The sequence below is a fragment of the Balaenoptera ricei genome, chromosome 15, assembly GCF_028023285.1.
Source record: "Balaenoptera ricei isolate mBalRic1 chromosome 15, mBalRic1.hap2, whole genome shotgun sequence".
Taxonomy (NCBI): domain Eukaryota; kingdom Metazoa; phylum Chordata; class Mammalia; order Artiodactyla; family Balaenopteridae; genus Balaenoptera; species Balaenoptera ricei.
The window spans coordinates 27,268,958-27,283,844 of NC_082653.1; the positions used below are offsets into that span (position 1 = coordinate 27,268,958).

The following is a 14,887-nucleotide window of genomic DNA, read 5'->3' on the forward strand; positions in this document are numbered from 1 at the left end:
ACACAATACCTCTCTCAATCTCTCTCTCTCTCTCCACACACACACACACACACACGCACACACTTTTGTTTTTTCAAATGGGATCATTGACATTTTGAATCTGCTTCACATATCGTGAGCATATTCCTTGTCAATAAATATAAATATATCAGCAACCACAATTTACTTATCCCCTACTTTAGGATTTTCCCAATATTTTCACTTTAAAGATACTACTAGAAGAATATCCACGTAGCTAAATTTCTGTACATATTCTTAATTCTTCCCTTAAGACAAATTCTTTCTTTCTTTATTTATTTATGTTTTGTGTTTTTGTGGGGGTTTTTTGGCTGCATTTGGTCTTTGTTGCTGTGCGTGGGCTTTCTCTAGTTGCGGCAAGTGAGGGCTACTCTTCGTTGCAGTGCGCGGGCTTCTCCTTGCGGTGGCTTCTCTTGTTGCAGAGCACGGGCTCTAGGTGCACGGGCTGCAGTAGTTGCAGCACGCAGGCCCCAGAGTGCGTGGGCTTCAGTGGTTGCGGCGCATGGCTTCAGTAGCTGTGGCATGCAGGCTCTAGGGCACACGGGCTTCAGTAGTTGTGGCACGCAGGCTCAGTAGTTGTGGCGCATGGGCTTAGTTGCTCCTCGGCATGTGGGATCTTCGCAGACCAGGGATCAAACCCATGTCCTTTGCATTGGTAGGTGGATTCTTAACCACTGCGCCACCAAGGGAAGTCCCAAGACAAATTCTTAAAGATGGAATTGCTGGCTCTTGACACATACTGTGAAAACATTCCTCAGAAGAGTAATACCCACTAGCATTACCAGAGAGGTGTGCCCATTCTCTTCTAGGCACTAACAGCCCTCAGCGCTCATTTTCTCTATTTTATACCACTATACCTATGCTGTGAGATAAATCATGAGATTAGTTCCACCCAACCTCATTGCTGCTCAGTGGTTTGGCCATCATTTCATTAGTTTCTCTCAGTGGACTTGGGTAATTCAGAAGGAATTTGTTCTGACAGATATTTCATTTACATAGTGACATCAATCTATACACCAGAGAACCTCATTCTCCCATGGTCTCTCTTATGAACTCACCGAAGCCAGAACTCCACAGATACCTTTATAACAATGTGCCGACTGAGGAACTTAGTGTAGAAATATGACATTTTGGAATTGGGAGGAATTTTAAATAACACCTAACTTTTTAAGTTTATAGATAAAGATTAATTAAAGCGAAATGGGGTCCTCCAAGATCACACAACACTACTAATGATTATGGTAAAAACAGTTCCCAAAGGTGATTATACATGCCAGACACCATGAGGTACTAAACTGTACTATTTTAATAACCCTCAACAGTCCTCTAAAGCATCAATTATTATTTCCATCCTAGAAGAGGAAGCTGAAGGTAAGGGAGATTAAAAGACTTCCCAATATCACACAGTTATATAAAAGCAGAATTAGATCTAGAACTGAGGCCCCTGACTTCAGCACAGTGTTTTTCCTATATCGTTCTGCCCTCTCACCCTATGAATTAGAGAAGCCTGTTAATGTAGTTATAGTCTCTATTTGCATAGAAAATAGTACAGTATTTCTTTCCAAGTAGATCCATTCTTCATAGTCTTTTGCCCTGAATAGAGGATTCTTTATTATCCTCCTTCTAAGTTTTCATTCTCCCCTATTTCTACTTTCATTATTCAGTTTAACTCAATAAGCTATTTATTAGTAGTCCACTCATATTACACACTTGCTAGAGGTCATAAATGTGGGCTTGATAATATCGGAGCTCCTTTCTCACTAATATTCAAGGATGAGACAATATGTCTCATACAAAAGGTAGAAGATCTAGTCTCAGACACAAAGGAATTAAAACCTAGACAGGAGTCCTATCAGACAATAAATAAGACAGTATAAATATTTAAATTATATACTATAAACTATAAGTATAAAGAAGATTAGAGGGACTTCTCTGGTGGTGCAGTGGTTAAGAATCCGCCTGCCAATGCAGGGGACACGGGTTCTAGCCCTGGTCTGGGAAGATCCCACATGCCGTGGAGCAACTAAGCCCACGCGCCACAACTACTGAGCCTGGCTGCCGCAACTACTGAAGCCTGCGTGCCTAGAGCCCGTGCTCCACAACAAGAGAAGCTACCACAATGAGAAGCCCGTGCACCGCACGAAGAGTAGCCCCCTCTCACTGCAATTAGAGAAAACCCATGTGCAACAATGAAGACCCAACACAGCCAAAAATAAATAAATTAGTTTCAAAAAAAAAAAAGATGAAAATTAGAAATGAACGTGGCTTAAGTCAAGTTATGATTAAAAATTTTTCATTGAACAGCATCAAAACAGTAAGAAGTGCACTGTAACAGAAGTCACCTCCTTGATTGCCAAGCTTCCAAGCTTGGAGTAGCCATGAGACAGTTCTGGCCAATGAGAACGATGAGAATCTGCTGAGGGATTCATAGGAAAACTCGTACTGACCTGATACAGCTACAGCCCTTGCTCCTGCCCTCTTCCTTCAGCTTTCTTCTTGCCTTGAAGGCAGATGTAATGGCTAGAGCTATAGCAGCCATCATATACATAGGAGTAAATGATCAAGAGAATAACATACAATGGCCCTGATATCACTGAGCTATTGATCACTGATGATCAAATATCAGCAACCACCTACCTCTAGACAATAAAACTCTTCTCATGTAGGCTGTTAAAGTCACATTTTCTGTCACTTAAAGCCAAAAACAATCCCAACATAGAAATCCAGAATTCTAGCCCTCTCCCTGGCATTACTTGATGTATATGATAATGGGCAAGTCACTGGACCTTTCTGCCTACTTACTTCCCATAAACAAATAAGATATTTTGAGTGCTATGAAATACACTACCGTATGATATTATCACTGCCTTTTGACCTACTGATACCTTTCCTCTCCTTGACCACATTTCTATTCAAAGGACACTGTTGAAAGATTCTCCAGCAACTGACAGTGGTTAAAATTCCCCTGCTGCAAGGAGGAAGTTTTCCTATTCTTGTGAACAAACACGCTGGAAGACATGGGAAAATCTTGGATTCCCATGATCTTAATGCCTAACCCAGGTCACTGGGAAGACTTCCCAGGCAGGAATGTAATGAAGACAACTAAAGCTGGGGGAGGGAAGAGGCAGGAATGTAATATGCAGCAACCCCACTTAGCCTCCTAAAAACTATGATTCCACCAAAGCATGCTGCTGAAAACCACCTGGAAAGTATTCAAATTTAAACCCTCACATCCTTTTTTCCTTTTTCTAATTATGGAGCTACACTGCTAGCCCCTTTGGAGGGCAATTTACATTTTTCTTTTTGATACATCTTGACAAATGTAGAAATTTATCTTACAGATATGTATTTATACATATGTAAATACAAGAAAATTCACATAGCAGTGTTCATAAAAGCCAAAAAACTGAAAACCCAAATTCCACCAATAGATTAGTTGAATAAATTATGGCACAACCATATATTGAAATATTAAGTAACTTTAATATTAGATAACTTTACATATGTGATTTGTACAAAATGAGCTCCAAGAGCTACTAAGTGAGAAAAGCAAAATGCACAAGTGTGTGCTCCCATTCAGGTTATAAAAGAGGAAAAGGGGCAGGGCTTCCCTGGTGGTACAGTGGTTAAGAATCCGCCTGCCAATGCAGGGGACAGGGGTTCGATCCCTGGTCCGAGAAGATCCCACATGCCGTGGAGCAACTAAGCCCATGCGCCACAACTACTGAGCCTGCGCTCTAGAGCCCGCAAGCCACAACTACTGAAGCCCACGTGCCTAGAGCCCGTGCTCCGCAACAAAGAGAAGCCACCGCAATGAGAAGCCCGTGCACAAAGAGTAGCCCCCACTCGCTCCAACTAGAGAAAGCCCGCACGCAGCAACAAAGACCCAATGCAGCCATAAATAAATAAATAAATTTATTTATTTATTTTTTTTAAAAAAGAGGGAAAGGGGTAATGTATACTCATATATACCTTTATATATACATAGACTATTGTGGAAAGAGACACAAAAGTGTTAACAGCATTTGGTCTGGGAAGAAGGCTGGGAGGTCTGGGTCAAGGGAAGACTTTTCACTATATGAACTTTTGTATTCTACTATATAAATGCATACCTTTTCAGTTTAAAGAACTAGTTAAGCAGTATTATTTCCCCCTAAATCTATGTTTACAGTCCAGAAGACATTAGGTTTTCTGGAATTTTTATTAAATATTCTTACAATCCAGCAATAATTGTTAAACCTTTTGATTTTTGGAAATAATGCTTCCCATTTACATGGTCTGTAAACTGACTACTAATTTCACATAACCAAATGCTAAATATTTTCTTTTTTCGTGTTTTTGTATAAAAATAAAATGTTCCTGTGTATTGACCTAAAAAAATAATAGCTATTAATTACTGAGTCCTTATGACAAGCCAAACAGTGTTTTCATATATTAACTCACTAAATCCTCATAATAATCCTATAAAGTAGGTACTGTTATTATCTTAATTTTACAGATGAGGAAAATGAGGCACAGAAAGATTTACTATTTGTTCATGGTCATGAAGCTAAGAAGTAGCAGAGCCAGGATTCGAACCCAGACAGGCCCTAAAGGGAGTGTCCTTACCCACTGCCTCTCATATTTATTTAAAAATAGATATTTATGGGGCTTCCCTGGTGGCGCAGTGGTTGAGAGTCTGCCTGCCAATGCAGGGGACACGGGTTCGGGCCCTGGTCTGGGGGGATCCCGCGTGCCGCGGAGCGGCTGGGCCCGTGAGCCACAATTGCTGAGCCTGCGCATCTGGGGCCTGTGCTCCGCAACGGGAGAGGCCGCAATGGTGAGAGGCCCGCGCACCGCGATGAGGAGTGGCCCCCACTTGCCGCAACTGGAGAAAGCCCTCGCACAGAAACGAAGACCCAACACGGCCATAAATAAATAAATAAATAAAAATTTAAAAAAAAAAAAAAGATATTTATGTAGATCAATATAAAATGTCAAGGAGCGAGAGACAAAACCATTTACAGATAACAATAACTTCCAAATACTGATTGTCTACCTCAGGTCAAGCACTTTACGAGGCACTTCACATAAACCATCTCATTTAAACTGCATTAACAATGTATAAGGTAGATATAGTCATCACCATCTTACAAATAAGGAACTGGTTCAACTACTCCAAGATCCAAGCTACTCCAGGATCACCAACTAGTATGTAGCAATATTGAGTTTTAAGACCAGGTCTATAGGATTCCAAAATCTGGGGTCACTATAATATACAGGGTTTTCCTATAAATATTCCTTCAAAAATGAGGCAAGTAGGGACTTCCCTGGCAGTCCAGTGGTTAAGACTCTGCGCTTCCACTGCAGGGGGCACGGGTTCAATTCCTAGTCAGGGAACTAAGATCCCATATGCTGCACAGTGCAGCCAAAAAAAAAAAAAAAATGAGGTATGTAACCAAATCTTACTAACCTGTTAGACAAATACAGAATAAACTCTGCTCTATAGAAAAATTAAGCATTCCTGACAAGTTGTGCAAAAAGAACACCTTGGTAAATTAAAAACCCTACTCTAAGTATACCAGGAAAGCTCTGAGCTGAATCTTCTCATAAACTAAAATATCACCCCTTAATTTCTCTTTTTCTAAGTTTGTACTCTTGCATATAAATTTTTGCTGTAAACAAGATGGAGGTTAGTCTGAACCTCTCAGTGGATATGCCAGAGTAGACTATTCACGCATCTGAAGGTGGGATGTCCTCTGAAGTCTAGGACTGCATTTGATTGGTGGGGGTTAAAAGGCAAAGGGGGCTCAAACCTAAATATACCTTATCTTTATTTAGATGAAATTTTAAAACCAAAATACTATTTTTTAAAACGACCTCTTGCTGGAGAGGGTGTGGAGGAAAGGGAACCCTCCTGCACTGTTGGTGGGAATGTAAATTGATACAGCCACTATGGAGAACAGTATGGAGGTTCCTTAAAAAACAAAAAACAGAACTACCATATGACCCAGCAATCCCACTGCTGGGCATATACCCTGAGAAAACCATAATTCAAAAAGAGTCACGTACCACAATGTTCATTGCAGCACTATTTACAATAGCCAGGACATGGAAGTGTTCATCGACAGATGAATGGATAAAGAAGATGTGGCACATATATACAATGGAATATTACTCAGCCATGAAAAGAAACGAAATTGAGTTATTTGTAATGAGGTGGATGGACCCAGAGTCTATCATACAGAGTGAAGTAAGTCAGAAAGAGAAAAACAAATACCATACGCTAGCGCCCTTATATGGAATCTAAAAAAAACAGTACTGATAAACCTAGTGGCAGGGCAGGAATAAAGACGCAGATGTAGAGAACGGACTTGAGGACACAGGCTGCGAAGGGGAAGATGGGATGAAGTGAGAGAGCAGCACTGACATATATACACCACCAAGTGTAAAATAGATAGCTAGTGGGAAGCTGCTCCATAGCACAGGGAGATCAGCTCGATGCTTTGTGACGACCTAGAGGGGTGGGATAGGGGTGGTGGGAGGGAGGCTCAAGAGGGAGGGGATATGGGGATATATGTATACTTAGAGTTGATTCACTTTGTTGTACAAGAAACTAACATAACATCGTAAGGCAATTATACTCTAATAAAGATATTAAAAAATAAACGACCTCTTTTTCAAAAAGCTTCTTTTGAGCTATCTTTTGGTCTAATACAGCCCCTCGCCCCCACCCCCCGACCAAAAGAGGGGAACAAACAGATAAATATATATCCATTGAGAAGTCTGATTCTCCTCAATAAAGAGTGATGGCACAAGTACATGAACAAAACCAAAAGTAACTACTGGGTTATGCTAGCGTCACTACGCTGCCTCTCCCACAAATAATAAATATTAGGATGTGAAACCTTCAAAAATTAAAGGCCTAGTGGGAAATGGAACAGGCCAAGGCCAAAGCTAACTGTTTAAATGAGAGCCCCAAGCAAGGTGGAACTGGATGCCTTCCTGCACCCCTTAATCAAGATTGAATTTCTGTCAACAGGTTTCACTGAAAAAAAAAAAAAAAAAAAAAAAGGCACATGCGTCAACCACATTTCCCCACACAAATCAAGCTGCCAAGCAAGAGAATCGGCTTCGCATTTCAAAATTATCTGAATCCACCACAACTTCAGACTCTTGCAAAACTAGAAACATTCTGAGTGAAGAAATAGCTCTTCCTAACCAATAATCCTATGATAGACAGGGAAAGGTTTCTCCCATATGTTATGAACTAGTTAGGTTCCTTTTAAAACTGCTTATCAAGTGCCATCCATCATATCACATGGCTAATTTTTGTTTCCAAAAAACAAAGATTGAAAAGATATATATAATCCTTTCCCTTAAGGAACTCACAGTAATTTTGACACAGGGTGATCTTTGCTGTGGAAGTGCAGAGAAGGGGAATAGATGAAGGAGGGTCAGAGAAGGCTTCCTGGTGGAAGTGATACATAAAAGATACAGATAGACCTGCAGAGTTCTACAGGATAAAGATGAATATTGACTTTTTCTAGGGGAAGAAATAAATGGCAAGGGAAAACAAATAGGGGGAAGTACACAATTGAGGAAGATTGCAAAAGAAGCAAGGTAACCTATTTCCACATTCATCTGAAATTAACCTCCAAGGGCCCCTGTCTCTCTTCACTATCAAACCAAAAATAACCAGCCATGACAAGCTCTATAAATCAAAAGGTGCAGGTTCAGCGCGGGTGGAGGAAAGCTGTAAAAGGCTGCATTCTAAGCAAGGTTGAAATAGACTAGCAGCTCCTGAGCAAAAGGAAGACTTTGGTGTGATAAATGATCTCAAGTACCTCACTATACAAGCTTGTGAACTGTGTCTTGCCTAATTCTATTGGGGGAAAAATCATGAGTTAAATAAATGGTAATGTAATAGAATAAACAGAGTAAGTCAAGACCTCATTAGAAGTGTAGTTAGTTAAAATGGTCCCATCCCAGGCAGTGCCATTTCCCCAGGGACACCCTCTCCTATTTTCACAAGGGATAAGAGATCCTGTTACACCACCACAAGTTAGAGTTGAGTTATTGTCATCTTAACCAGGGAGAAAACACCTACATTTTTTTTTCTTGTACATTAAGGATTAGCAAGAGACAGTAAATGGCAACATAATACAGACAGCAATTTTAATTGTTCATCGAAGTCCCAAACTAAGTCTGAAGGAAGTTAATGGACTTTGTGTTTCCACATTTGTTTGCTAACTTCTATGATGAAATCAGATCTATTTACAGAAACAGATCTATGAAGCTTCCAAAATTGGGTCATTTTAAAATCCAATGACAATCTCTCACTGTCCAAGCACTTAGAAGTCAGCACAGGACACATGGACACTTGTTCTAGTTCATCACTGTCCAGAAATCTCAAGCAAATACATTTTTCTACCATTTTCCTCCCAAACTTGTGAGTTTCATATCACTGTTTTTGAAGGATTACAAATTCAGTTCTGCTTTTTTTATTCATCCACAGAACTCTATAAACCATAATCCACTCTTACATGACTAACAGGACCTGGATAGAAATCAAAGATGCCATTTACCTCTAGGCCAAATAACGACACAGATCTTTGTAATACCAAAGTGTTCTGATGTTCCAAAAGTAAGAAGCTGAAAGAGTTTGTAAGGGTTAACAGTGGGGCTACAGGAGGTTACAATCCTAGTCAAATCTCAATCATTCGGTCTTGTAGAGATTTATATCCCTCAAAAGGTATCTGGTTTGGAAAGCAGACAGACAGAGACACACACACATACACACACACCCTAAAAAAGTGATAATCAATGAGGTGGCAGGGAGTGAGGTAGACAATGAGAGGGTTGGAAGGTTTTTAACTATAAACCTTTTTATATTATATTGATTTTTGCACCATTTGAATCTATATTTTAAAAATAAAAAATTGTGCCTGTGTGAACATACACTGCTGGTGGATGTGTAAATCAGCACAATTTTCCTATAAAGCAATTTGGTGTTACGTACCAAAGTCTTAAAAATACACATTCTTTGGGACTTCCCTGGCAGTCCAGCGGTTAAGACTCCGCACTTCCAATGCAGGGGGCGCGGGTTCAATCCCTGGTTGGGGAACTAAGATCCCACATGCCACACGGCCATAAATAAATAAATTTTATAAATTAAAAATATGCACTCTTTTTGACCAATGGTTCCACTGGGTAAAATACTATGGTAGAATGATATGATGGAATAATATATAGCCATTAAAATTATGTTATAGAAAATTTTAATGAAATGAAAAAATTTTCATAACCTAATTATTAAATGAAAAAAAATGAAGGTTATTAGAGCATGATTTCTTAAAACCAAATATAGATACCCTCCAAAATTTGGAAAGAAATCTATCAAAATGCTAGCCATAGTTTATCTGAGAGGTGGGATATTGGGTGACATTATTTTCTTTGCTTTTACATATTAAATAAATTTTCTTCCAAAATAAGTGTTACTTTCTAAAGATAAGCTAAAGTTATTTAAAGAATTTTGAAGCTAATATATTAATGTCCCCCTTATTCCTTTTTAATGTAATACTGTGGATACAGCCTTACCTGTGGTTTAATCCGTCTGTCAGTCCACCTGTCTACAGGCTTGACTCAAAGTTGCAATATACTCTTTCACCTCTCTTCTGAAATCTTGAAGTCTAGAAAGTACTACTTATCAAGAACCTAGAAGAAGCAGAAAGGCGATGAAACAGGTTCAAGTTCTTTGTAGTAAAAAAGGTTAACAGAGAAGAGCAGGAGCTATAAAACAGGGGTCCCCAACCCCCGGGCCACGTACCAGTACCAGTCCGCAGAGCAGGAGGTGAGCGGCAGGCAAGCAATCAAAACTTCATTTGCCGCTCCCCATCGCTTGCATTACCAACTGAACCATCACCCCCACCCCCAACCCCCCGCCCAAACCCATCCGTGGAAAAACTGTCTTCCACAAAACCAGTCCCTGGTGCCAAAAAGGTTCGGGACCGCTGCTATAAAACACCAAGGATACCCACTCTTAAAACCAAAGAGTGCTTCTGAGAGCTAAGGTCTAAACAGCATGGATCCCCCCAAATGCCAGACTTCTTAAAAGATTGTTGTTTCATTAGTGTAAAAATGTTCCTCAAGTTTTTTTGTGTACATGTGCTGTTTCCCAGTATCTTTGTGGTTACATACTCCCACTTTAAAGCAACCTTTCTGAAACCTGCGACTTAGGAACACTGACATCAAGGGGTTGTAGTGTGCACTTCTATCCTATTCAAACATCAGGACAAAGAGTAGGCACACTCAAAATATGAAAAAACTTCTACTACCCTTTTAAATTTAAAAAAGTAGAAACAGGGACTTCCCTGGTGGTCCAGTGTGTAAGACTCCACGCTCCCAATGCAGGGGGCTGGGGTTTGGAACTAAATCCCACATGTATGCCACAACTAAGAAGTCCACATGCCACAACTAAGACCCAGCACAGCCAAAATAAATAAATAATAAATATTTTAAAAAATAACTTAGCTTTAAAAAAAATTAATTAAAAAGTAGAAATAGCATTTTATAAAAATTTTCTAAAGTATGCGCCTACATACAATTTTATACCTTTCTAACTAATCTTTAATTTCCCCCTATAATCAAGTTTCTCTATGCAGACAAACAAAAACAGAACCCCTCCCAGTTATCTGTATTTTTTTCACAAAGTACCCTAGCTGCTGATCTGTCTCAAACACAGATCTATTCACAGAATTGACTGGCCTGTTCCCTGGTGGCGCAGTGGTTAAGAATCTGCCTGCCAATGCAGGGGACATGGGTTCGAGCCCTGTTCCGGGAAGATCCCACATGCTGCGGAGCAACTAAGCCCAAGCGCCACAACTACTGAGCCTGCGCTCTAGAGCCCAGGAGCCACAACTATGGAAGCCCGCGCGCCTAGAGCCCATGCTCTGCAACAAGAGAAGTCACCACAGTGAGAAGCCCGCGCACCACAACAAAGAGTGGTCCCCCGCTCTCCGCAACTAGAGAAAAGCCTGTGCGCAGCAACAAAGACCCAACGCAGCCAAAAATAAAAATAAATAAATAAATTTATAAAAAGAGAATTGATTGGCCTGTTCAATCTCCCTGTAGTAAATTCGCTTCCTACCTTTACCCATGGCAAAGAAAATTCAGTTTGCCAAAGGACATTTAAATCTCTCCTCCTCCTTTCTTCCCAAGCAATTCAAAAAGAATTAGGGAAGAGACCCAGGAAAGGCTGAAGAAAAAATACATATAGGAAATATAGGTGAATTCTGAACCCCTCCTGATACCTAAACAAGAAATGAAGGACCTTCCCACATAATCCTGTCTCCTGTTGAAGCTTAATTGCAGCTGCAGGATAAACTAACTTTATTAAGGTTGGAATACACAGACTTAAGCATAAGGTGGGCCAAAATAACTATTTTCTTTAAATGATTTGAAAGTTTAAACAAATTTACCAATCTAATTCAATATATCCAGTTTTCATCCCTGAAATTTTGTAGTCAATTTAGATAATGCCTTCTTGCCTTTCCAATTCAACAGATATTGAATGGGTGATTTCCATGCACCAAGACTGTTCTGGTTCCTGTCTAACTAAACTCTCCTTATCAAGAACGGTTTCTGTCCCACCTGCTTCACAAAGCCACCCTTGCCTGTTTTAAGCCTCACTGATCTCCCTCACCTCTAAACTGCCAGGGCGTTTACAATACAAAACAATAGAGCACTCAGATGTTTTCTTGTCTTGTTCTAATTGTCACTTGTCAGTTTGAATCAGACTTTTGGCCTCAAGCATACCAGAAACCATTCATCTGTATACACACAGTATCTAATACTGAGCACACAGTACAACCTCAAAGGTCAATTAATTAGCTAAGTGAGCTGGGAGCCACAATAATTTTGATCCCAAGAGTGCCAACTTAATACTGAATTGACACACCCACAGTGCAACTCCAAAACAACTCAAGTTTGATTTAGAGGTGGCTTGACAGGGGGTGATACACTGAGGCCACAACACAAAAATATCCTTCGTATTGCAGCAAACAGTTTGAATTTTGACATCTGATGAGTGAGACAAATTGAAAGGCCATAGAATATCAAGACAAGGTAAGGCTGAACCAGGGAGAACTCCAAGTGATGGTCTTAAAGCAAAATCAGCAGAGCACTCAGATGCTGTCTTGTCCTAAGCAGGACTGATAGGGAAGAAGTCCTTGGTACCTAAGTACTAGGAAATTGTAGGTGAGAAAAAGAAACCATGTATCAAGAAACCAGGCAGAAAAACAATCCTACAATATTACAGCCTGGTTCACTTTTCCTTCCCTCTCCAATCCATAAGTGTTTTAGCACAGGAAATTAGAAAGGCAGTAATACCTAGTGATACCACACAAAGGGGGAGGGCTGGGCAGATAGGGATGAAACAGAATGAATTGTAAATCCCCAAATAGAAAGACAACTCCAAGTGGAATTAAACTCGCCCTCAATTATGTTCTCACCTCATTTACCTTTCTACCTTACACAACAGTTTTGAAATGTAGTTGTTTGTGGCCACATCTTTTTCCTCCACCAAATGCCACACGTCTTGAGGGCGGGTGGGGCTACTGCATCACCCATTTCGAGAAATGTATCTAGATTACGGGCCTCAGTTTCCCTCCTATAAAGGAGGGCTAAAACTAGCACCGACTTCACTGGATTGGGGCGAAAATTAAATGAGAAAACGCAGAGTGCTTGGTCCAGTAAACGCTTATTTCATGCGTGCTGGGTAATAATATAATTGTCGTTACCGTTATCCTTAGCCCACAGCCTCCCCCCACTCCTCCTTCCGCCTATTTCCCACGCCGGCCTCCACCTCTACCTGGAGACACAGCCCGCTAGTCCCGGTCCGGCCGGGGAAATCCTGTCATGAAGGGAAGGGTGGCCGGAAGCCCGGCTCCTGCTCTGCGGGTCAGGTCGGCGCCCCAGCAGCACAGCGTCCCAGAAGCTGAGCCCTCGAGGAGGAGGAGACCTCCAGCCACTTGGAAATCAGGGAGAAGGCTCCCCGGCGCCCCAGCTGCTCCCCTTTTCTCCCCTCGGCTCACCTCGCCTCAGCGCTGACAACCAACCGCCAGTAAGACCCGCCGCGGGACTCATTCTGTACCGTTGAAAATTTGAACCCAGACTCTCCAGTCAAACGCACCAATCAGAGTGCCGGGAACCAGCGATCCCAGCCTTCCGATTGGCCCTAGAGATCGTAGGGAGGCCGGAAGTCAGGATGAGGGACAAGCAAACAACCGGCCCCGGAGGCTCCTGGGAAATGTAGTGCGACTGGGTGAGCCGACTGCAACAACTCGAAACAGGAAATTACTACAAAGCCCAGAATGCTCGGCTACAGACTGTTTGGGAAAGGTGGTACTACCCACTGAAGAGAGAGGGAGTCTATTTAGGTAACAGGACGGCGCGCGTCCTGAACCTCCCCAAAACTTTCACGGAAGGAAATACTTCATTAGTTCATAATTCTCCCAGTAGTTGTGCATCGTGCCTTTGATTATTCTTAGGAATTCACTTCGTTTTAACATTGAGTCCCCTGCAAGCAACGTAGTCTCGCCCCCAGATTCTCTGCCAATCGTGAAGGAGTCTCTCAAACTCTTTATCCAGTCCACGCCCCAATATTACTGGCTAAAGCCGGCGGCTTTTTGGAGGCTTGGTCTTTCACTTTTAATGCTGTCTGCATCTTTGGCTCTATTACCCTCGTATTGTAGAAGAGAAAACAAATGCTCACAGAAGTTGAGTAAACTTATCTAAGATCACATTTTTTAAGTAGAGGAGATGGGATTTGAGTTAAGAACGTCTGATCCTATATATCATCAATAGCCAATTAGAAGATAATAGCAACAACAAGAACAAAAAGATCCACGTTCATAATAACAAAAAAGGCAACAAAGTTTTTAAAAAATAAGCCTAAGACCTTTCCGGGAAATTTTAAAACTGTAAAACTTCGTTGAATAACTATAAAAATAATTAAATAAGGCTATAGACCTTATTAATGGACGGGGAGATCTAATATTGTAAATTCTCCAGATTAAAAGTTCAAGGCAATTCCGATGAAAATCCCAATAGGTTTTGTCATGGAATTTGCCAAGTTGATTTTAAAATTCACATGGAAGAAAAAAAGCACAAGAAGTGGCATCTGAATTTTGAAAAATAATAGGGGGCAATCGCCATAACAGATCTCACAAATATTAACATACTATGAAATTATAGTAATTTTAAAAGTATCATCAATTGACTCTATGGGGATACAGTCAGCAAAATCCAGACGAGAAAACTCTACAGGACAAAAGATCTACTTTCTTCAAAAAATAAATAGAAAAAACAAAAACAAACAAAAAAACAGCAAGAGTTGGGTCTTTTTGTTTGTCTTTGTTTTTCAATATTCCTTATTTTTAGAGATACACATGAAAAAGATGAGGATGAAATGACTCTAGAATTTGCTTCAAAATAATCTGGAATATGCCAAGAAGGGAAGTAGATGGGAGTATAGGTGAAACAAGATTTGCCACAAATTGATAATTGTTAAAACTGAGTGACAGGTTCAAGATGCATATATACATACACATACATATATGCATTTGAAATTTTCCACAATTTTTTTAAGCAGGGTATTGGCATAGAAATTTTTTTTAACAACAAAAGATCAGTAGAAGAATTTAAGAGTTCAGACACAGGTGCATGTATATCAGAATGTAGTAAATACTGAGTAGAATTTCAAATCAGATGGAAACAAATAATGGAGTTAGGACATTTGCTTTTCATTTGGGGAAAATATTATGTTAGATTTTTATCCAACACCGTTTACAAAAACAAATTTCAGATGAATTAAAACCCTAAAGATATT

General features: G+C 40.4%; 1 protein-coding gene across 3 annotated transcripts in view; it reads right to left on the reverse strand.

Annotated features, from left to right (window-relative positions):
* The window catches only part of TPX2 (TPX2 microtubule nucleation factor), a 60,084-nt gene extending 46,924 nt beyond the window's left edge, over positions 1-13,160 (reverse strand). For 2 of the 3 annotated variants that reach the window (XM_059897601.1, XM_059897599.1), the window contains exons 1-2: positions 13,092-13,160; positions 9,598-9,714 (exon numbers count right to left, since the gene is read on the reverse strand). The gene's annotated coding sequence lies outside the window, so the exon portion shown is untranslated. Of the gene's footprint in view, positions 1-9,597; positions 9,715-12,868; positions 12,935-13,091 lie in introns of those variants that run through there. The other variant, XM_059897600.1, reaches the window with a different exon arrangement.
* Between the last annotated feature and the right edge of the window lie 1,727 nt (positions 13,161-14,887).